The 25,442-nt window shown below is 38.1% G+C and overlaps 1 protein-coding gene and 1 long non-coding RNA gene across 4 annotated transcripts in view; both read right to left on the bottom strand.

The window, feature by feature from the left end:
- The window catches only part of LOC117498181 (sodium channel protein type 4 subunit alpha-like), a 141,850-nt gene extending 125,715 nt beyond the window's left edge, over window positions 1–16,135 (bottom strand). The window contains exon 1 of the mRNA XM_034150267.1: window positions 16,078–16,135. The gene's annotated coding sequence lies outside the window, so the exon portion shown is untranslated. The remainder of the gene's footprint in view (window positions 1–16,077) is intronic.
- A 1,449-nt stretch (window positions 16,136–17,584) lies between these two features.
- LOC117494766 lies at window positions 17,585–23,417 on the bottom strand. 3 transcript variants are annotated; one of them, XR_004557114.1, is made up of 5 exons: window positions 23,304–23,417; window positions 19,861–19,977; window positions 19,170–19,277; window positions 18,951–19,016; window positions 17,585–18,870 (listed from the first exon to the last, which is right to left on the bottom strand). It is a non-coding gene; the product is annotated as an uncharacterized LOC117494766 (long non-coding RNA). The 3 variants fall into 3 exon arrangements; XR_004557116.1 differs by lacking the exon at window positions 23,304–23,417 and adding an exon at window positions 22,685–22,740; XR_004557115.1 differs by lacking the exon at window positions 23,304–23,417 and adding an exon at window positions 21,169–21,613.
- Window positions 23,418–25,442: the final 2,025 nt, after the last annotated feature.

Genomic DNA, 25,442 nt, shown 5'->3' with positions numbered 1-25,442 from the left:
GGAGCAGGATCTTCTAAATTACCTCTGTTCTAATACTGTATGCAAGTAGAGGCAATAGTGTTCAATTTAATTAGAGTGTACTAATACTCTCCTACAATTAAAAGTTTGCATACGATATTTGACTTAAGTAAAGGTGCAAAGGTCTAAGCATAAACGAAAAAGGTACTAATAGCGCATAATATCTAATTTCAGGATAATGTAAAGTTGTCAAATAAATGTAGTGGAGTAAAAAGTACAATATTTACTTACAATATGTTGCCGACATTCTAAAGGACAAGAACCTAAAATATGTATCAAAGGATAGTATTTTAGTATACTTCACTGAGTTTTTCAGTTTAAGAAGTCAAGCGGTGGTTTTTATATTAGTTTTTTCTTACAAAGTTGTATATACTCTTACAAAATAGACTAAGAAGAGTGGATTTCCTGAGGGCCTTTCCGACAAGGAAAAATGACCAACTGTAGAAGCTTAATGCTGAGAAGAAACGTCTGTATACATTTCTTAATGAAGGCTTGCAAAACATTTTCTGCACAACACGTAGTTGATCAAGTAAAATATATAGTATAAGATGTAAGTAAGTAAGTAAGTAAGTAACAGCAAGTGTGTGTGTGTGTGTGTGTGTGTGTGTGTGTGTGTGTGTGTGTTTTTTTACTCTGCTCTCATCACAAACCTGGCATGACACTGATCAGCTTAATAGGCTTTCTATTGATTCTGCCTGTCTGTTCACAAACGCACACACACACACACACACACACACACACACACACACATACACACACACACACACACACACACACACACAAACACACGCACAAACACACAGCGACCCAGTTAGATTTATCCTAGTTGAGTCTCTCTCCTCCCCACCTTGTCTCTTCAATTCTGTTATTCCTTCCGTGTGTGTGTGTGTGTGTTTCATGCTGTTCTCTTGTTCCTCTCCCTGTCGTCCCTTGTGGCTGATTAAATCAGTTTCTATTAGTCTCTCTCTGTCAACATTCTGCCCGTGTTTGGATTCTAATCTCCTGTTTTGTCTGGATTTTTACTTACATTTTATATTTTGTTTTTAATCACATGAAGCATTTTTGGTTGAATTGATATATTAATATTAATAAAATGAAACAGTAAAGTTGGACTCCAAGAATTGTATAACATTCTTGCTGCAATTTAAAGTTGTTATTAGGTCTTATATTCTACCAAACTTTAAAAAATTAAGCTTTTAGTCCTCATACTAAAAAGGGTCCTCTACAAAAAGTCAGATATATCAAGAAAACGATATTCCTTCTCCGATAAATGTCTAGCAACACGTGTTGATTTAAGCTTCTTACATGCATGCAGTCTTTTTAAAATGAGCGTCCGTCTTCACAGGAAACTTCTTGGTTAGGTTTAGGCAACAAAAGCTCTCAGTGAGGTGTAGCAAAAGATTGTATTTTGGGTTTAAATAACTACCAAATTGCTGTCACTTCGCCTAAATACTCGAGTTAAGTAACAAACCAATTTCGGTTTCACAAGCGACACTAACGCGGTCTCGTTTGCAGTTTTTCCGACTCACATGTCCCAACGGCCTCTAGCCAAGGCAGATTTCTTCGTTCTTTATGCTTCCTGCTTTAAAATGATGTTGGAAGTAGGAAGTAATTACTGGAAGTTCTTAAGAACCAAACAAGAATTACAGTTGTAAGCCTTTGCCTCTGTCCAGAATGTCATTAACTTCATTAATGTTTCCTATTAGACATCTGTGAGCAATAGTCGTAATTATCATATGATTTATTGAGTTACGCCCAAAAGGGTTTTCTGTGAGGTCACTGACATTTACTTGTAACCACCAAATGTCAATCAGCTCGTTCTTGGGTCCTAGTTGAAGTGCTGGCCAAATTTGAAGAGACTTTGCCCAAGGCTTTCCTGAGATATTGCATTACTAAATGGGATGGACATACGAAAGGGACAGACAAGTAAAAAAGATAATAATAGTTATTAAAAAAATAACTGTGAAACCAACAAAAAAAGCCAACGTGGCACACTGGAAAAGGAGGTGTAGTACAGATAAAGATAGATCAACAAGTCCCTTGGACCAAAGGAGGTAGAAGGAATCCAGTAGAACAACAAACCAGAGGAGAAACCCAACAGACTCTTCTAACCTCTAATTCTCTGGCCACTTTTACTTAATATTTCCATACGAAGGAAACGCGGTTCTACAATTCTTGTGACGTGGGAAACAAGCATTGACAACACTGAAAATACAACCTGACAAATGGTTAAATTAATCGAATTGTTTTCATATGGATGGTCAGAACACGTTTAATTAATGAACAGTTGCATGCGACACATAAAACGTAATGATCAGAGGTTCACATTGATGACATAAAAAAAAGTAAACCATCAAAGATTAAGCCTTAGCCAGCATAGCGTAAGTAACAGTGTTTTCCTTTTCCTTGGATGCACACACACCAAACACGCACATACACCAAACACACACTGCAGTGATACAAGGCCATGTCAGGAGTGTGTAGGGGAGCTGATGGATGATGTGCAGGACGCAGCCTCGTCTGACTGACTGTTTCCTGTCTGCTGTTAAACCAGTAAACAGATGAAGCCGCACACCAGCCCAAGGACACCTTATAACTAACACACACACACACACACAAACACACACACTGGCCTTGTCTATCACATGCTGATGAACATGGCAGTCCGTCATTGATCTTTCTCTCTCTTAGTTCATTATCTCTGATCATCTTCTGAAGTCGTCTGTTTTTGAGAGACTCAAAACTGCTCGCTCCGAGAGGAACACAAATGTGCACAAAAACAACAAAAATGTTGGACCAAAACATGCATTGTGCAAGATCTCATCTGTTTTCATGTGGATGGTAACGCGTTTAGACATGTTTTAAAAGATACCTGTGCACATGAGGACTAAGTTTAGCAAAGTCTCTTTAAAAAGAAGAGTTTTAAAGAGTTTTATCTCAACGGGTCATTGAATCCTGCTCTCCTCTGCACTGTTTCCTGCCTCGGTGGCAAAGCAGCAAATCCTCCACAAATTCAGCAACTCTCACATCACACGGATTCATGTTGAAGGATAAACTCGTCTGATGTTAAAAAAACCTTGGCCTCAAAAAAGGGAAACATTGCTTTTGGTTTCAGCATTTTGGATTGGATAAAAAAAGCTCAAAGAAAATGTTTACTACAGTTCATACAAGTTTGTAGAAGTCCTCTCATCCTTATCCGTAAAAATACAAATACGTTGATTGTAAAATTACTAAAGTAGAAGTACAGAAGTGTGATCAGGTACTTAACGTATCAAATTAAAAGTTGTCCTTGTGAAAAATGTATTTTTAGTCTCTATTATGTCATGATAGAGTATTATATATTTCTGTAAGGGCATTTAAATGTACTTTGTCAATGTTAATTCAATTTAAGATCATTTCAGATAATACTTTTACACAGAACAGCAAGAATCCTGCAACTTACTAACTGTTTTTAATAAGCCACACTACTGTATACTAAGTGCTAGTGCATTAGCTTCACGATTTCCCTCCAGATGTGTGTGTATGTGTTCCCTGTCCGACATGGCAGCTGTGGCTAGCATGTTAGCTACGATCAATAAATGCTAATGATTTTTGTTGCTATGAACCAGCAGCAGCTTATTCTGGTCCTGAGGGACGAGCAGCTAACTTAACCTCGACCCCGACCACGACCCCAAGACGACCCCGTTATTACACAAACACAAACACATCACACACACCTGCTAAAGGCTGTTCATTACCACCAACAAGGACAACTAATGAACAGCTACCGCATTTATCTGTCGTTTTAAAATGTTTTTGTTTGGTTGGTTGGTTTTAACATGTGCCGACATATTGAGCCTACAAAGTGTGTTTTTTTTATATTAACCCTTATTATTGTGGCTTTCATTTCCTTAGAATGAATATTATTAGAATGCCTTAGAATGAATATTATTACTTTATTTTTTTAAATGCCCTATTAAAGAAAATCTTAAATTGTTTTGACTTCATTTTCTGTCTTTACAATTGTCGATTGACACAAATGTGCAATAGCTTTAATATTCTTTTTGATTAAAATGTGTTTTTTACTGGGTTTTTTTTTTATGTTAAAGGCCTCTGACCAGAGAGGTTGTTGTTGATTCTTAGTTTTTCTCCTGATTATTGAGACTACCAATTGATGGGAACATCTTTATAGGACATCCTATTGTATAGGCTAATCATGTTATTTAATGTTTAAATGTGACCACTGCTGAGCTAAAGGTCTTATTGAGCAGCAGTCCTATTAAGACACTTGTTGCAAACCAGTGGAGTATTTACTGACGGATTTTATCTTATAAAACAAAACGTTAAATCTCTTCAGCTTGTGTTGACCACATAGCTTATTTCAGGCTTTTAATGGAAAACACATTCAAACAACCATTGACTTGGCCAGACGAAGGGGCCGGCAATGCTAAAATGCTGACTCATTTCAGGGTTCAGTACTTATTCCGGCAGCATTTTGCAGTTTTCAATCACCTGAAGTTCTCTGGAAACCTCTGAATGATGATCGGAGAGACAGCCAGGAGAAAACTGATCGACCTCGGACAAAACGAGACCGGCGCCAGTCTGCTGAGACACCTCCAGAAAAAAAACAGGAGCTTCAAAATACCAAAGTACCAATCACCCGCATTACTGGCAACTGATCCCCCTCCGATACCTTAAAATATAATCTCAGACGCAGACACTAATCACGAGCCGCTTTTTATTCATGACGGCTTTATAGTTATTGCTCTTCCTGCATCTCCTCCAGATAATAAACATAAGTGCTTTGATATGTTGTGCAAACAGAAAGGTCAAATGGAGAGAGGGGAAAGTAAAGGATGGAGTCCGACATTAGAGTTTTTATCGTGCCATCAATATAGGATTTGATTGTTATCGATGTCCTTGTTATGTTTCCCTTTATGTACCATAGTGCACTCTACGGCCAGATATATTATGTATATTTACAGATAGTAGAGCCATTTAAAAAGTGAGGACAACAAGAAGTTCCTCTAAAAACCGTCAAATGTTCATCAAAATACCTTTTAAACAATGGTTGCCATCTTAAAACAAAAACTTTTAATCAGCTGTTTCAACAAAAAACGTAAACTACCAATAATAAACTGAAACCAAAACCCACCAAAATGATTCACTTCAACTTATCTCCATTCGGTGAAACCATCCTTCCTTTAAATGTTTCCTGACTGACTTTTACACATTCATTGGTTTCAGAAAATGTATTAAACTCATTTACTTGCAGCAACAAGTGCGTTAGAATCAAGCAGCAAACACAAAAACAAAAACCTTTAATAACCAGAAAATCTGATTAAATAGATGTTATACGCCACATTGAAAAAGGTACATTTGTTGAGCATTGTTGAGTATTTTGTGGTAGCATCCCTGCAGCTTTTGTAGGAACAGTTAAAGAGCAGCTGAGGGTTGGAGGATCATAAAACTATCAACAGTCCGTTGTATAAAAGAGGGCCATTTTGAAAACTGAGTGAAGGGATTTAAAATCTGAGAAACACCTGAGAAGCACCTGAATGCACCACAGGTGGAAGATTTATTATGGCTCGAAATCTCGGTTTAAGTTTATAATAATAATTCAATTAATGTAAGGGTTTTTGACTGGAAGGAAGCAGGAAGAGAAGAAGACAAGGAACCAGAAGACAAAGAAGAAGCAGCAGGTGTGGAGGAGTGTCCTTGATAAATCATGAGAGTCTCCAAGGTCAGCTGTTATTTGCTTTAAAAACAGAAAGAGCATAGCAAGATTAACAAGGATCCTAACATTTTTTGGGAATTCTTTGTGCATTTTCCGACACTGAGTGGCAACTTAAAACAAAAATGTTTCTAAAAATAGATTTTAAAAAACCAAAAATGTAATAACAATTTAGGTATTTCAGAAAAGGGGGCATAACCTCTCAATATCATGTGTAATTTAATCTTTAAACTAAATGTGTTTTTCTCTCTATGGTTTGTGTTCCAAAGTTGTTGTAAGAATTAATTCAAGTTCATAGTATTACAGAGGGAATAACAGAGAGAGGAAACAAGATTTAGAAGTGATTGAAAAACCCCAAAGTCTCTACTGTAATCAGACTGCACCGGGGTCTGACTCAGGTCGCTATGGTTGTTTCTATTGCTATGGTTACAGGGGGGGGGGGGGGGGGTGAAATCAAAAGGTGTGTGTGTGGAGTGTGAGTTTCTACAATTCGATGATTTTGTGATGATTAGGAAGCAGACACATCCAAAGAGTGTGATTGATAACTCTGCACCTCTGAGGCAATAAAACACACACACACTAACACACAGACACTAACATAGTTACACACACTCCCTAATGAAAAGATGGAGGAATATTCTGTCACCACCTTCTCCTTTACACACACATTGCTCCACACACACACATGGAGGCATGTGGGTGACCCGATGTGCGTTTGATTTATGCTCCCAGACACTTGAGGAGAAGTGGACAGCGAGCGGGTGGAGATAAATCAGATGCTTTTGCTGCAAGGCGCCGAAAAATCCACAACACCTCTCCATCACACAACTAAAGACATCACACAGTGACCTCTGACCTCTGACCTGCAGGCCCACTGCTGCACGAGGTGTTGGGAGGTGAGAAACACAGGAACATAGAGTATTAGGGGCAGAAAAAAGGAGCAAAATTAGAAAGATTTCGTACGGTTTGGCTTTTCGAATAAAGTTGGAATGTTGAGAACAAAGACGAAATGTCAAGAACAGAGTCAAAAAGAAAGGAATAAAGTTACAGTGTCAAGAATTAAGTCCAAAAGAGAATAAAGCCAAAACATTGACAATGCAAATCTAAATGTTGAGAAAACAAAACAAAACAAAATAAAGTTTTGTGATTATGTCATTTTTACCCACTAATAATACAAATGATGGTGCATTTGAGCCTGACAAATGGAGGAAACATGACCCTGTGCCTAAATAAAAACATATTTTTCTAAAGGATTTCAAATCAAAATCAAATCAAAACAAGTTTTATTTATATAGCACATTTAAAAGCAATTTTTGGTCGAGCCAAAGTGTTGTACATGTAATAAAAACACATTACTACAATCACAATAAAAGACAATAATTTACAGAAATGTAAAAAACAAAAACACAGGGAATAGTCAGGTGTCGTGCTCCGCTCTGACTAGAAGGCCAGAGAGAAGAAGTGAGTCTTTAGTGAGGATTTAAAAACCCCTAGTGTCTCGGCCGACCTCACATGTAGGGGCAGAGTGTTCCAGAGCCTGGGGCCAGCTGCTGCGAAGGCTCGGTGCCCTCGGGTTTTGAGCCTGGTCTTGGGCACTACCAGCAGCAGCTGGTCAGCCGACCTTAAAGCTCTTGTTGGGGTGTAGCGATGGATGAGTTCTGCTAAATAAGCTGGAGCCAGCCCATTTAGGGCTTTGAAAACAAATAAAAGGATTTTAAAATCAATTCGGAACCGAATTGGAAGCCAGTGTAGTGAGGCCAGAATTGGGATGATGTGTCACGCTTTTTGTGGCCAGTCAGAAGACGTGCAGCTGCGTTCTGGACTAGCTGCAGACGTCTAATTGAGGCCTGATCTATACACACATACAGAGCTTTGCAGTAGTGCAGTCTTGAGGTAACAAAGGCGTTAATAACACTTTCTACAGTAGGTCTTTAAAAGATAAAAACGACTTGGTCTTGGCCAATAGTCTTATTTTAAAAAAGCAGGATTTGACTACGGTGCTGACCTGCTTATCGAATTCAAAAGTGCTAGTGAAGGTCACTCCAAGGTTCATGACAGAGGGGAGGATGTTTTCATTGAGAGAGCCCAGAATATCAACCGGAGAGGCTGGAGGTTGGGGTCCAAAAAAGATGACCTCAGTCTTGCTCTCGTTGAGGTTAAGGAAGTTTTTGCTCAGCCAGGATTGTATCTCTATCAAGCAGTCCATCAACTGCTGAAGTGAGTGTTTGACATTTGCTTTGAGAGGCAGATAGATCTGTACATCGTCGGCGTAGCAGTGGAAGGGAATATTGTGTTTAGTGAGAATTGAACCTAGGGGCAGTATGTACAGTAAAAAGAGGATGGGGCCCAGGATAGAGCCTTGGGGAACCCCACAGGTAAGAGGGGCTTTAGCAGAGGAGAAGGCACCTAGAAGAAGCTACGGTCTGTCAGGTAGGACCTGAACCATGCAAGGGCAGAGCCTGTGATGCCTGCGGACTGTTCAAGCCGTGACAACAGGATGCTATGGTCCACAGTGTCAAAGGCAGCTGTCAGGTCTAACAGCACCAGGACAGCTGGGCTACCTGAGTTGGCGGCTAGGAGCAGATCATTAAAAACTCTTAAAAGGGCTGTTTCAGTACTGTGCATAGGTTTGAAGCCAGACTGAAACTTTTCATGGATGCCATGATTTCACTGTTTTGATTCATCTCCTCATCTCATGCATGAACAGAAATCCTACTTCAGCAGGAGTTTGAAGGTGTGACGCATATGAAAAAGAGGCTTCAATAAAAACAAAGAGCAGCAACAACTCATTTTGATTAAGATTACCAAAATAACAAAATAAAGATACATTGAATATCCTCTGGCTTTTCTTCCCGTCACTGTTTTGCATCCCGATACGTTTTGTTTGTGCTCATAATAAGAATTGCATCTTTTCCTAAGAGTTCAGTCTGCAGCTTTCTGCTTTATGTTTCTTTGAAAACTCACTTTCTAACACTGATGGCTGTCAGAGCTCCATTAAAGCTGACACATGCTGCTCTCTAGTATTTTCTTTCATGTGACTCACGGCTGCAGCTGCTTTTTCTTTTAAAACACAGTCCAAAAATATATTTATACTTTTGCCAAAATAATTGATATAACTGGGCTACAAGTACACAGCGGGATTTTAAGAAGTAATACCGTTTACTTCCATTCAGAAAAGTACTATTTGAATGTATTTCTGAGTAAGTAGTAGTTGTGTTTTTTTGGTTTGTTAGTCAACAGAAATGTATTTAGTCATTTGTTATGCTTTATTAATGCTGATCTACTTTTCAAAAACGTATGAACATCTCTGAACTGCTGGTGAGATGCTTTGGCACGATTATTTGTGACAAAACTCTTTTAAGCCAAGGACAGCCGTGTACATCACTTTTTTGAGAGTACCTTCAGAACTATTTATACTAACTCTATTATAAATAATAATGTAATATTATGCCGTTACTATTAAGTGCTTAAATATCTAAGCATGCCACATTTTGATCGACTTATTGTCGTTTAGTTCTTAGTCTACTAAGAATATTATTCAGTAAGTATTTGTGTATGATCCTTTCATGCTGCATTACTCATTTCCAAGAAACGACACCTTCTATGCCACATTGTCTTCGTCAGCTGATAAAGTTCAGGTTGTTATGAAACCTTTATTAAGATGTAAACGAGCCTAAGATGATTTGAAATTATCATTAGGAAGAAGAAAGGAGGAGAAAGGAGGAATAAAGAAGGAGGAAGAAAGAAGAACAGTGCGTGTTCCTCTAAATGAACGTGAATTGTACCTTTTTGATCAAAGTTAACAAGACAGATCTATTTCTTTAAATTCAGTGAATCAATTTGAGCACAAAGAGGTGAAATCTTCCCTTCTAACTTCACTTGGACACTGTGCTGACTAACGTTTCTTCAGATTTTAGCAGTGAAGCAGTTGAAGGGAGGAATGAAGGCGTCACTAACAGAGGAGGAATAACAGATAATTAAAGTGTCAGCGCTCGGGGAGAGGATCACAGATTAAAGCAGATCACTGGGCTTTCTGTCATTTCATGATACTTTATACTTTATACTTCTATACCACTAAATTTCAGAGGGAAACCTTGCAACTTTGCAGCTTTAGTTACTCTTCAGTTTGTCACTGTCAACCATGTCTGTCCAGATGATTTTGAATGTTTATGATTGACTTCTTCATATGAGTCTTTAACTGAGATAAATATACAAAGATTATCAGGAAAAAATGTATGAAAAAAGTGGAAAATATGTAGAAACATTTCCAAAAATGCCCAAAATAAACGTTTGTAAAATATCTGATAAGACTAGTTGCAAATATCATGAAAAATATTGTAAAAAATGTAATCATATCAACAAGCCAAAAAGAATATCCCCAAAATATTGGAACATTTGTGGAAAAAACAGGGTTCCGATAAGGGATCGTCACAAAACTGAAAATCGAGCAGTTTTCTGATAAACAATGTCCTAAAAATATGTAAAACATGGATGAAAACTTTCCAAAAAATGTGAACAATGTCTGTGAGGAATACACGAAACAAATCTAACGTTTGATTATCTTGTCAAATGTGATGCATTGCTGTAGATTAAACTAGACAAGAGTATATTAGGAGTTACAAACATCTACAGAAGTGACACGCAACATAAATGCAGCATTTTATTGCAGTCTTGTTCTTGCGTTTAATGTTAACATGGTTTTTTCCCTTAAATGTAATTGAGAATGCGAGTTAGATGAAAGGAACTTAATTATATAGTTGACAGTGATGAACTATTCTATGTCTGGAGACAAAAGAATGACATGTAACCCTTAGTTCAGGGAGACGCAGGTGAAGTCGATCTATAAAGAATACCTTGAAAAGTTCTTGTTTTCAAAAAGGGACAATAATGTTCCCGTCACAAGCTCTTGTCACATTTGCCAGGATATGGCACGAATGTTTGAGTCTTTCATTAGAGTTAATAGCCATGAAATCAAACTGAAGACACACGAAAACAAATGAATGTGAAGCAAACACGGATTGCACGCTCTCAGGAGGATTTCACTCTCAGGTTTCAGACTCTGCTTCACAAAGGTTGCAGATAAAAAGCTGGAGGACGGATGTTCCTCGTCCGTCACACAGCAGCTCATGTTGTCTCAGCGCCGCGCAGCAAAGGTCAGGCTGCTGCTCACACACTGAACAAACAGCACAACACTGTGTGGGGCTTTCAGCTCTACACAACACGCACACACAAATAAATGTAACGCATGCGAGGCAGGCGGTGCTGCGGGACACCTGTTGCAGCAGGGCGGTGTTGAAACAGCTACAGCCTGAAATCACTGCTCCACACATACACACACACACACACACACACTGTTAAAAAATGTGTTGCACCTTTAATCAAAGAGTGTACCAACTCACACTGACACACAGCTTAATAACGCTGCAGGAGGCTGGAGGAATAAGATGTTCAGCTGCTGAAGTCACAGTGAAACGCAGGTCACAGTGGCTCTATGTGCCATACTTCCCAACTGAAAAATGCTGAATTTCCATTGAAATATTCTAGAGAAAAAGTGTGTCCTACTCGTTTGCTGTAGTAACACAATGCTGCATTAATTTGGAGTCTCCTTCCATGAAAGCTCTTCAGACTAGGCAACATGTTTTACTAAGCGACAGAAAAGGTTGTTTGGTTACAAAAAACTGGTTGGACAGTAACAGCGGCGGGAGAATGTTGGGAAAAAGTTGTCTATGTTTTTAATTGAATCTTAATAACTTGGTTAAGTTTAGTAAACAATCATAGTTTAGACTACAATAAGTAAGCTTGCTGCGTATGCAAGTAATGTTTGTTAGAAAGTGAACGTTGACTTTTGGGTTCCTGCAGGGCTTCCTCTTTTTTCCCGTTTTAATTACTACAGCCACTAGAGGTCACCACCTATGAATTAACGTAAATATTGACGCAATATGTTGTTTGCAAAGACCACCTTAATGTCCTTTTTTTTGGTGGGGGAAACTCAATGCCTTTTAACACAATGCCTTTTAACGCAATGATTTGATTGTAAACCCAAATACCTTAAATATGAATGCAGTAGTCAAAAGTCCAAACTCACTTCCCTCTCATTTTGGGGGGGAAAACCGGTTTACCAGCTCAAATCCAAATGATTTATATGCATACTGTGCTAAAATGTTTCACCCACGGATATGCAATCATGCACATCAATTTGTCTTAAAATCTTGCTAAATTAAGGAATCTTTAAACATTCCCGGATTCACTGGCGCATTACTAAAGTTTGTAATAAATGATATACAAATCTTTGAGTGACAGCAGATTCTTCATATTGGCTGTTTAAACATTCACCGCCTTTCATTCCCAATACATCAAAGCATATGCAGCGCTGCTCACCTCCTGCGGAGTTGTTTCAAATTGAAGGTGAGTCGGATATGTTACAGTGAGCTTTGCGTCTTTGTTGTGTCAATCTTTCAACACATTTACGTCTCTTATTTGACAAAAACCTTCTAAACAGGAGGAAAACAAGCCATTTATTCAAAGAAATGAGGGTCATGGATGCTGCACAGGAAGAAGCATCGTCTCTGATCTACCACATCCTTTCTTCCTTCCCTCTATTGCCATTCATCCTCATGTCCTCCGTTCCTTTTTTCCTTGTGTCCTACCTTGCCTCCTACCCACTCCCTGATCTCCCCTCTTACAGGCTGCAACCAAAGGCGCCTGAGAAATGGAGCAAATGTATCTCTCTTTTTTCAATTACGGGAGCAAACTTACAGTTTTTCAACCGCACTTTTTGATTTCTTTTTTCAATAAACGTTCACCTGAGAGTCCCTGCAATCAGGTTATAAGATTTAAAAAGGAGCCTTTAACTATTTTTGTATTTTCAGCCAAACATGTTTGAGAAGATGCAGGTCTAACTGTTATTCGGTCTGTTTTTTTACGTTTATGCTCTATTTTTCTTTTCTCAAACCCTTCACAAAAGGAATAATGAAATGTAAGTATTGCATTGTGAAGAAATCAGCAGACATTAAGATCATTCCACACCAACAGTCTCTTTTAGCTAAATGTTAACATCACAAGCCTCCTCTGATGCAGAAAATCCAAGCGGAGCAACACAGTGCATCATACAAACCAAAGTATATGACACATACAGTATTTAGTCTTTAATTGAATTTTAAGAGATATTCCCCACAACTCTCACAAAAAAAACACTGTCAAGTGCCAAAAATTAACAGAACAGAAATATTTTAAGAGATTAATGCAATCGGAAACCCACTATAAAACCCAAAGCTGATAGTTCCTCAATGGCCTACAAATATTATAGTGACAGGAAGTAGACATAATAGAGGGTCATGATACTAAGGTCACTTGAACGTTTGCATAATAAAAAACACAAACACGCTGATAGGAGGATGCGACTTTGCAATAGAGAAACAAATAATACTAATGCATTAAGTGTGCAAAGCCACCAGAGGAATATTACAAAGCAATCCAATACTGTCAAACAAGTAAATGTTATAAAACTACAAGGACTACCACTGACGCACTTGAGGAAATATTACAGGAATATTGCAGTAACATAACAACCTGCAGCAACTACAGCCCCAAACGCATCTCCTCTTACACAAACAGTCCGGGTTAATTAATGGAAAGAGGTGGCATGGCTCGGCTCAGCACTGCACATAAAAGGTTGCATGGATACAAAAGGTAACTGGGTCTCTGGAGGGCAAAAGTGGCTCAAAACAGGGACAGGAAGAAGAGAGAAATGTGCTTTAAAGTGTGGTGTGTGGAGTTTTCTGGTGAAAATGAACCATTTCTATCATTATATGTGCAGAAATCCGAGATTGAGACATTTTAAATCTACTTGTATCCCCATTTAGACTATAAACAAGCCAACATTTGGTGACAAACGGATAAAGGCTCCCCTATGTGTATCTTTTTGAAGGATAAAACTTAAACTTCTCGTTGACATTAGTGATTTTTGCGGAGTGTCGCAGGTGTTTTCCACACAACTGCTTCTTAAAAAAGGTCAGAGTTCACCCCACATAACACCCTAAACCCTAAAGCAGCTATATAACAAATAAAACGCATGTACTCACATGTGAAACTCCTGCGTTAAAAACTGCGGGTTCGTGCGTTTTTTTTAAATCTCGTTTTCACTCCATCACTGCTCCGCCGCGCCCCGCTCACTGTTGCCAGATCCCATCCGGGGAGGAGGCGCACAGCGGCGGATCCATGAGCCAAAAACTCCGCACGGAGCCAGAAAATTTGAAAAAAAAGTGTTTGGATAAAAATCTCTTGGATGAAGAATAAGATGAAGATTTGTTGTTTTACATCCAAGAGTGATGATGAGGGTCCTGAGGAGTTGGAGAGTCCCTCCACCAGTGGCAGGTTAGCGGACTGTGGCGCTCCGTGGAGCTGGGGAGAGGAGGGTGCGCACCGGACTGATCACTCCGCCTGCTCCGCTTCCTCCTCCGGCATCTCCACAACTTTAGCCGCTGTTATCCTCCGGGAGCTGCTCCAGCTTTCTTTATCCCCCTCTTTTTAAAAGCCTTCACCTCAGGGATTTCTTTTTTAATTTCTTCTCAGGTGTGATAATTAACAAGAAGAAAACTCGCCTCCAAAATAAAAGTCCCCTTCTCGTGTCCAGCTGTTGCCTTTCATTTATTTTTCTTGTTTTTTGGGGAATTTCATTGAGGAGGAAAAAGTGGAAGTTTTGCCCTCAGAGGGTGTTGAGCTGCGTTTCAGCGGGCTTACCGGCCGGACTCCCATCATCCCGCCGAGCGAACGAGAGGGGGAGAGAGAGGTGGGAAGTATCGCGAGGTTGCGCCCTAAATCCCGTTTGTCATCGCGCTGGCACTTGAAAAATAAGAATGAAACAAAACGGTTCTGTATGATAGGAAACTATGACTCACATTAACAGCCATGGCCCTTTGATTAAGTTATTTTATTTGATTATTAAATATTTTATATCTTATGCCTTTTGTGTATTGTGTTGTTTTCTGTTTCTTTGTCAACACCTCGACCTATTTGTATATTGTGAATATTGAAAAACAATGTTGTTTTCTAAGTCTACATTTTTTTAATTAAAAATCCTATGAAGCTCCTTTCATTATAGATAAGAGAGGATAGGTATGCAAACCTTTATGTATGTTGAACATCAAAACCAAGGTTAAAGATAAGAGCATAAATAAAATATTAAAAAGAAAAAAGAAAATGTAATGTGGCTCAATCAAGCATTATCAGCAAAGGCACACATTATTTTAACGATCCCATTATGTCCAAAAATGTAAATGTGCGATAAGCGCACAGCCTTCTTTTGTAGGTGACAAGTAAAAAAATATTTGACTAGTGACCTTTGACCTCTGTGGAGCGTGCATGTGCAAACGTTTTTTTTTAATATTATGTTCTCTCTGTCAAAAGTGCACAGTGACAGCAAAACATACATTTGAGAAACCGGCTCGAGATACACTTTTTGTTATATTCCATGGAATGCTCTTAACATCCCGATAGCAATGAATATCTTAAGTGCTTTGACAAAAAATCCATAAAAAAATGTCATCTGTGGAAGCCGTAGTACTGTAAAAAGCACGACCAATCATTTTAGCCGGCCCGGCTAACATAACTGGATGGCCTACCTGCCTGTCAGCCTTCCATCTGTGCACAAACTTATCTCGTGCCCTCATTGGTCATGTGTGCGTTCGTGTGTGTTGGAGGAGGGGCTCTATAAGGAAGTGGCAGATTTTCTCCGGTTGTGTATTTTCAAATTCTAGCGATCTCGAGCCGGTTTCTCAAACTTACCTACCCTACCTTTAAGCAAGTATACATGAAAACATATCCCTTATAACACCTACCTTTTTACCAAAGGTTCATTTATTTTAGAAACCAAATTGTGTGGCAATTGTTGCTCTCAGATGATTCTTTGGTACATTTTGGTAAACTATTGCACCATTTTCAATGATCTTTTCAAAAAAATGTTGTTTCCATTACTTCTTTTGGTACTTTTAGTTTGAAACCACACTTCTCCCTATCGCTTTGCAGTTCTACTTCTTCTGGTGAGAAATGCTTTTAAGTGGCAAGTGTCATATCATAATTGTTGAATATTGCTAATGTTCATTCATGAGTCATTTGAGGTGGCTCTATGGATAACCAAAAGTAAATCAACAAAATAAAACATTATTTATCAGGGGGGAAATGTTGATCAGCGTCTGCAATATGAAGTTGTAAAAAAAGGTCTAAATATATAGAGCGCAAATGAAACCAAATACAAACAATTGTAATTATCCGTATGGTAGTGTCATGTATAACAGTAAGGAGGAAAGGCAGGTAGTTTTAAAGACAAAGAATACATTAAGTTTACTCACCGGAGAGAGGAGACAAACATCAGGTGTGTGAGGTTGTTCTGCCTCCTGCTGGAGGACAGCGGTACTGCAACCTGCAACACATTAAACATCTATCAGGCAAGTACCAACTTCAGGACATATTTAAAGAACTGGTCTGATCTAAACTGACTTATTTAGGCTAGTAAATGTTTTAAAAGTATTTATTTATCGAATTCTTAAAACAAAGTCAGTGGAAACGTAATTATTTGTTCTCTCATGCAACAACAATGTAATGATCAGACACAAAAAATAGTGCAGACGTTTATATACAAGAATAAAATAATGATACCTAATGTAATTAGGTGAATTTTGACAGGATAAAAAGGTTCAATATAAACTGCAGGTATGTGAATCCAGGTAAAGTGTGTACCAGTGCAGTAGATGTGATGTTTAATGTAGAAATCTGAGAAATAAACAAGATGCATGTACATTATATATTACTGTTCTGCTTGTTTGAGTGGGGATTACAATGTTTTCTGTAATGATAACCATTTTTTTTGGAAGAAATTCAAATAAAAAAGGATAAACAAACCCTTATGGCTCATTAAAAAGAAAAGTATATAAGAAAAACAGATTTAAAAACACATTATGTTGCTCTTGTCATGTAAGCTTACAAGGCGGGAAACAGAGCCTAACAGTGAAACCATAACTTCAAAAACATATCAAACTAAACTATTTCTTTATCAACAATTGCCATTTTCTTTAAATTGTTTTTAAATGATTCTGTGTTGTCTACTTCTAACTAATATTTAAAACGTAGAATTAAATATTTGGGCGTAACCAACTTTATCCGGCTCTGTGTTGTCAGACGTTCCTGTCAGGGCATAAATTACAGAGAGAGAGACAGCTAACAGGTTACGAACTCTTTCCACAAACAAATGCAAGTTAAGTTATCACGATACACACACATAGATAAAGAGAAAGGAAAAATAAACTTTAGTTGAACTCTGGCTAGCTTTCTGAACCGTACTTACCGGTATAAAAAGATGGATTCACTTAAAGCACGGAGGATGCTTTTTCTTCTTCTACGGTTTTTAATGTGCGGTTACAGCATTAGCATTAGCACCTAGCCTGTGTTACCCATGGATGTATAATAAGAACCAGTCCTGCATTTACTTTTTAGACAAGTCATTACATTATAAACATGAAAACACACTTTAAGTACCAAAACCATGCATAATAATACATATTTTATCATATGTATTGATGCATGTATGTTAAGCTACTTTTATTAACTTTATTACTGCTGGATAGCTCATGTTGATTCATAAAAATGAATATTAATTTATACAAATATATTATTATTTATTTATTGATCATATTTTGTTTTATTAATTTGAATCTGCTAATGAAATAAAACAATTCGATATTTTTCTCTGAATTGCACATAATCACCTCATCACATTTAAAGGTGATAATAGTTTTTGTAAATGCCAGAAAATTATTTTGCAATAAAACACATAGTTTCACACAAACAAAGACATCATGATTCAAATTATATTTACAACTTTATTGTAGAAACATTGTGAAATACAAAGAAGAAGGCACTAAAAACATAACCTTGTGATGCACAGTTACAGTTTCAATCCCACAGGGACCACCACCAATACAACATTCATACCAAAATACAGGGTTGTATAAATGGTACATTATGCAGCTTATTCAGGAACTATTTGGTAAATATTTTCATTTAACGGAACTTTTCCAGGACAAAAAAAAATCACATGTTTTCCAGGTTTTCCAGGATTTGTAGTTTCTGTATTTCTCACCAAAGCCTTCAAAATGTATTATTTAATATTCACCGATTTGCCCTAATATATAAACCCAATGTTCTGTATTGCTGTTTTTCTTGTTATGTCAGATTATTGCTCAACTCATAAACCCAAACAGTATACAGGTATACAAAATAAACTAATAACGTATGTTTATGTATTAAATGGTATCTGTTTGGTGATCAGATTAAAAAGGCAAAATACAAATGAATTTGAAATGACAAAGGCTGTAAAATGCAGCTATTTATTTGATCTTAACATATATTTATTTAAATTAATGAGGGATTGTTTTGTTCTGTACAAAAATAATTATTTAATTTCTCAGTGTAACGGTGTACTTTAGGGTCGTTGCATTTCACCAATATTTTATATAAAACTAATTGCAGATCAACAACATGACAGTTAAGTACAATTTGAAAATGTGGTCTGGAAAAATAAACTGGTTTAATAGTGTTTATTTATTTCCCAATGACTTTTTGCTGATATTTTGCTGTGAAGTATAACAGCTGCCTGGATCATGTTCTGACTGTTTATTTTAATGATCTGCAATTTAATTATTTTATCATTTGTATTTTCTAAATGTCCAATGTGTCTACTGTGCACGACTTGAAGTGTTCCCTTGCCAGTAACATAAAAGCTTTTTAGCCTAAAATATAGAACTAATTTCACCAGTATTATCTTTTTCTTTACGATCAAAGACATCATTTATATAATTCCACACAGGAAGATAAACGAGACATTACTGGATGAACCTACTGTTCTATGACATTTACCAATATCAACTAACCACTTTATCCTTGTGTTAGCGTCATGATCGGCAACATACACAAATAAGATTATACATAAACACTAAAATAATATGTGCAAAGATTCAGACATGACAACAATTTCAGTGCAAAAATCGCAGTTTGGATTTTTGTGTCGGCTGCAAGTCGCTTTAACTGGAATAAAGAGTCTCAGTGGCTCAACTTCAAGGATTCCTTCATCCTGACAGCATCATCACCTTTGGAATATATTTCATTATTTATACACCAATCAATAACAGCATCATGGTGTAGCATGAGAAATAAAAAGTGAACTTACTGTGAGATTGAGAGACTCTAGAAACAAGGATTCTTGTCCTTACTGCGGGTCCTCACACACACAGCTCTGAAATTACATTTAAAGGTCAGTACGTGATATCTGCTCTGCAATAAAAACACACTTACAAACATGAATTTATTATACATGTAATATATTTGTTACTTGCTAAGCTAAGCAATGTTTTTTCTTCTCTAATCACATGTATATTAGAGCTCTTACTTCTCCACTGCAGGCTGCAGACTGAACGTTAAGTTCATGATCTCTTGGTGCCGTTTTATGGGCAGGTAAACAAATCCCGCAAAGTCCTCCATGCTGCTCCTTCTGTCACTGAAATAATCAAAGATAATATCTCAGGTATAAACAATATTCATCTAATGTTTAACAAAACGAAATAAGCGGGTAATTCCAGAACAACAAAGGCTACATATGAAACTGTTATAAGTATATTTTCCTCCTTTCTTCAGTGGTGTAGTGTCAATTCACAATGCACAGAACAGGGTACAGTAGTAAATAAAGAGTAAAGCAAATGCTCCTGAACAAATTACCTTGGGATCAACTGCAGGTTTTTTTTTTTTTATATTTGAAAATAAGTGCATTGACAATGGATTAAAGTCATTCAAAGGTTAAATGTGATTACTGGGGATTAGATTTTATAAACTAAATAAGTTATACATGTTGCCTTTGCACCTTATTGATATATGATATGTTATATTTTCACCTTTTTCTTACTTTTTATTTTCTGCAACTGTTGCACAATAATTTTCCACAAGACAAAAACAAAGTCTTCCTTATCTTATCAGCAATCTGAGCCTGACAGCATTATAAGTGAGTCTTCAGTGCAGAGGTGAGGTCAGCTGTGTGTGTGTGTGTGTGTGCGTGCGTGCGTGCGTGTGTGCGTGCGTGTCCTCACGATGCGGGGGGGGGTTGGAGGCTGAATGTGCGCATGCTGAGCCTCTCGGAGCTCCTGCTGGCTGCAGACGCTGCAACTTGCTCAGCACACAGCTCCATGTCCGCACCAACAAAACACCTGAAAGGGAGGCACAGCACACGGAGGTGGAGTTCAGTGTGAGGAAGATGAAGTATAGAACTAGCCGAATGTAAAAATACTCAACTTTTGTCTGCAAGTCAGCAGAATAACAGCAGGAACATGCACACACTGCTGCAGATAAAGTTTGCTTTGAGCTAAAGTCTAAACTAATCTGCCACTTAAAGGTCCCCTATTATACCGTTTTTCATCAATATATAATAGGTCTCAGATATATACAAAACCTGTCTCTGAAGTGTTTGGCTCGAAATACCAAACAGGTCATTGCAGCATCCCATAATCCCCTCTGTTTCAGCCCTGTTTCAAAAGTGCTGATTCTCTGTCTGTTACTTTAGATGAAAATAAGGAGCCACTCCCCACGCCCCTCTGAGAGATATTTGGTTAAAAAGAACACATTAGCCGCGTTCACACCGGAGTACTTTTCACCGTACTTTTCGCGTTTAGTTCCGTTAGTACCCCTTATGTCGCGTTCACACCAAAAAGAGCACTTAATCTCGGGAACTTTTACCCCCATTTTTAGTGCCTGCTGAGAGATGGTACTTTCCTGGGGGAAAAAAGTGCCCCAGTTCTGATTGGCTGGGCGAATTGCAAACCACGCCCCGTACAACTCTGGGGGGGGGGGGGGGGGGTTACCTTGGTTGGTGATTGGCTAATGGTTACACAAGCCAAACAAACTGTATGTATGACATCATAAAGTGGCCAAAATCTGATCAGCTCTGACAGGCTTTTATAAAGAATGATCAGGACAAAAAGAGAGTGAATCTTTTTTCCTGAAACTTTCAGAATCTCTTTGCACAGAGGGGACCATGTTGATGTATAAAAGACCTGAACAAGTGGATTTTGCATAATAGGTGACCTTTAAACTACAGATATTCCACACATCAGGTGACTTCATCTGTCATTTCAATCAATGTCGTATCACTTTTAGAAATGTTTCTTATTCCTTTCAGACATTATCCAAATGTTTTAATGACAGTTTTCTAGAGCTGCCACTGTATGCTCATGTTAGTCCCTTAGCCAAAAGATAATCCCTATTATCCCTCTAGCTATAAATAATTTGGAAATCAATAATCCTAAAAAGGGAATTTGACATGCAAACATGTCTTTAAATGCTGTTTTAAGCTTCTACATTTTGAGAGATTTGCTCTGTTGTTAAAGCTTAGATGTGATTACCTGTTTCTCTTTGCCACCCGAATACAGGTCAGGGATCCATGCATAAAACAAACCAGCTTCCCTCCTTGTAGTACATTTAAAAGGTTGCATGTAGAGTGACCCTTTTTTGAAAAACAATTGGTACGACTCGATAAAAGTCTTTCCTCTGCTGTACTTTGAGCTTTGGCCCTCTTGCTAAAAATAAATTGCGACAACCTTTATGTCCTTGCTGCAGGATTTCGTCACGTAAACACACATTAACAAGGCGCAGCAAGATCCAATTACAGAAGACGTTTCATATTAACCGCACGCCTTTAGATGCATTCAGGTAAAAACAGGAAGACTGCATGCCAAACGTCTGCAGGATTGTATCTTTTAATGCTGGTTCACACTTCAGCTGCCAGCTTTTAATGGAAATAATGGGAGTTGGCTTCCTTTACATTGCAGAATTGATTTTACATTTGTATTACTTACTCTTGGACCGGCACCAGAATTTATATTAGAGCACTTTCTGTAGACATTTAACTGCAGACAAAACATTTAATGACTCAGTTTAAAGATAGCATTACTTTAAAGTTACTGAATGCTTTTTTATGTGTTCATATGTGCTTTAACTCTTTGTTTTATTATTATATTTTAATATTTCTTTTGAGTAATTGTATATTTTACTTTGGTATTTAATTCAAAGTAATGCATTTTCTCTTTGATTAGTTTTTTGTATTGAATTTTAGTTAGTTTAAATACATTATTTTCTGTTTTTCTGACTGAGTGTAACTAATGCTGTGTTTTTTAAGATATATTACACATTCAGTGTATACATTGGTTAAGAATTTTTGAATTTTGACCAAAAATGCTGACGCAACAGGTTAATGAATTCTGTCCAACAGTATTGTTGAAAACAAAAGAAAAATATCACTGAATATTTTAAGACGTAGACCAGGGGCGTCGCCTGGGCCTGAAAACATTCGGGGCTTAGCCCACAGTGGCGGCGGCACTAGTGGCATTTTTTACTGCAACACTCCCCACACGCACACACACAGTACACCCGCGACTGTTACAATAAAGGCTCGATAATCAGCTCACGGCATATAGGCAGGGGTAAAGTGGTATTTTTTATGAGTGGGGGGCAGACCTCACCTCCTCTAGGGGGGTCCGGGGGGATGCTCCCCCGGGAAGATTTTTTTTTAAATATTGAAGTTAAAAGCATCAATCTGGTGCACTTTGAGAGCAAAATGAAGAGATCTATGGATACCTCTCTCAGCACCCATATGAAACAGAACTGTAAACAGATGTACTTTTTCTTTATGGATATTTTACTAATCACTCCCCTTTTAAACTCTATTCTTGTTTTACTGCCATATAGTATTTCATAACTGTTTTTCCTTTATTCTCTTGTTTTTTTTATAACTATAATGATCATATGAAGGTGTGCCGGAAATAATCTTTTGAATAATTTGTGACCAAACAGTTTGAGACCCACTGAGATAACTTAGACTAAAGTTAAGTATCTAAACACTCAGAGAGTCCTTTAGCTCACCTGAGTCTCTCAGTCTGAGAGGAGAGGACTCTCCTCCAGCTTGTTGTGGAACAAACAGCTCCTTATGTCCGTTAGTGCAGCTAGCTAACCAGATGCTAACAACAGGTCCCTGCTGGCAGCGGTCCCTCTCTCTCTCTCTATCACACTAAATGCGCTATTGCCACACACACACAGAGCCGAGCTTGAATGACACAAGCACACGTTTATTTCCATGCAACTCTCTGATTGGTCTGGTGTCATGCCTCTGTTGCATTCACTGAACACGGGAAATTACAGTGTTGCCGTCCTCTCTTGTGTCATGATGAGGTTCACGTAAAGCACGGTTAATGTATTATATTATTGAGGGAGAATTGTCCGGGGCTACAGAAAAAACATTCGGGGCTAAAGCCCCGGATGCCCAGGCCAGGCGACGCCACTGACGTAGACAAATAAACAAGTCAGATGCAATTCCTGATTTACCATCCACCCTCTGCCACCACGTGTGTACAACCGTGTACAACCTGCAGTAAATCACTACTTCCTGATTAAGATAAACACGTAGGTTGTATCTGAGCTTTTGGGCCGTCAGGGGTCATTAGCCTTTACTTCGGTTGAGAATTTCTTTTGAAAATAAACTCACCATCTGCTGTAGTTTGTTCTCTGTCATCGCTCACAACGTGATTGCGTCCTCTCGAGTTTTTCATTCAGCTTTATCTGAAAGATAAACTGGTTCTTTGCTGTGTGACATTCTTCTGCCCGGTCACATTCGTTTTAATGACGCAAATACACTATCTGATGGGCGAACAGCCAAATCTCCTCCTACCATTGAACACAACACTTGTTTAAAAAGTGAAAGGACAATAATGTGTCATACTTTTTAATTATATTACTATATCTGGGGGGAATTTAAGCATGAGCAGCTTTGGCATCATGATCCCCATGCAGGATTATTGTAATGCTATTTGATTTGATTAATGAACTCAAATGAGTATTTGTATTGTAGCCAATAAAAGCAGAGCATTAGAGATAGGATTGAATTACACGGAGCACAACACTTTCACAATGGCCTTTGTATTAAAGTAAATATTGGCAGGGAAACAATATGAAAGACTACAGTATGATTCCACAAACCACATGTTTAAGTGGTGCTCCTGGAGGAATTGAACACTTCCTTGTTACTAAAAAATAGAATAGAAATCAGTGCAGAGCTGAAAATAGGCAGGGTTGCCAACTTTGGGTACCTGGCTGGAGTGAGATTTTGATATCATGGGTTTCATTCGGTTTAATTACACATATGCGCACAAAATGACTGCTATCGTGTCAGCAGCGGGACCTTAGCATATATATAGGATATATATACAATATATACAAATACACAATAATGGACACAGACTATAAAGGGCACACAGTTTCATTCACTAATGAAAGTCAAACATGTTTGTTTCCACTGTTTTATTGTGTGCCTGTCGCGATAAGCAATTAATTGACTTATCATACGATAAATAAAAATGAACTCGATAACTTTTCTGACCTCGATAAATTGCCATTTACATGAGGATGTGACTAGCAGTTTGAAAGGATGTACTTGAATTATTATTATATATTATCATTATGTCAGTGGTAAAATGGTCATACAACGGTGCCGACAATATTATCGTTTATCGCAATAATTTCCGGGAAAATGTATCCAACAAAATGAATTATCGTGAGAGGCCTATACATGAAACACACACACACAAACAAATCTACAGACTTACTCCAAACTGCCAAATATATTAATTAACACACTCTCACTCTCATATACTCTTTGACTCTATTTTGGCCTAGTAGAACAATAAGCAGCAGACTTTTACTTTTTTATCATTTCTACTGGATCTTAGATCTGCGCATGCGCAATACGGGTCGGCAGTTGCGGCTCCAGAGTATTTTTGTTGGGTAATCTATGGTAGGGCTAACCCTTGTGGTGGGGCTCAGTATTTGCAATGTAATTACATACACGCTCCCCCCGACAGTGAAACGCCACGCGTGAGGTTTAGATTATTTCCCTGTCTCAATCCAAATTGAACTGTATGAAATAAAAAGGCACATTTGTCTTGTAGTAAATAAAAAGGGTGACCTGGAGCCAATCCTGCAATTTCCCCACAGGTGAAAGAGTTGACATGCTGAAAACCCAACCCCTGCAGGGGGGTCTGGGGGGATTCTCCCCCAGGAGATTTTTTGAAATACTAACATAAAATACACATTCTGGTACTCTCTTGAGAAGAAAAATAAATAAATCTATTACTACACATTTAAAAAAAATGAATGCCATATTAGTTTTTTGTGACTTTGTTCTGAAAGCTGAACCTGCTGCTCCTCACAGAGAGAAAGGGGAAGAGGCTGTGTGAATTACTTTACATTGTGGATAAGGGTGGATAGCCCCCATTGTTCTGTGTGTCAAAATGAAAGACAGCCCACACACCTATCAATCATCAAACCGTGGGGTCTTATTTCATTACGTGTTGATTTATATCAACACGTAATGTTGTATCGATGTATAGAGATGTACTACCGCAAAAGTATTCTCCGTCGAGACTTCCTGCAACAACACGACGCCGTTATCGTGATTCTGATTGGCCAGAAGACATTATCAAAGATGTTCTATTGAAAAGACGATCACTACGTGACAAAAGTTTTCAAAACCGTTTCTAGTCTTCGGTATTCTTGTTTTTGGCGTGAGAATAGTTTGGGCAGCGTGAGAGCGTGAGATTGAGAGTGAAAGCGTGTGTCACACGCCAGA

The sequence above is a fragment of the Trematomus bernacchii genome, unplaced genomic scaffold (assembly GCF_902827165.1).
Source record: "Trematomus bernacchii unplaced genomic scaffold, fTreBer1.1, whole genome shotgun sequence".
In the NCBI taxonomy this organism is placed as follows: Eukaryota; Metazoa; Chordata; class Actinopteri; order Perciformes; family Nototheniidae; genus Trematomus; species Trematomus bernacchii.
The sequence above is the reverse complement of the archived record's forward strand: the minus strand, read 5'-3'. Positions and strand labels throughout refer to the sequence as shown.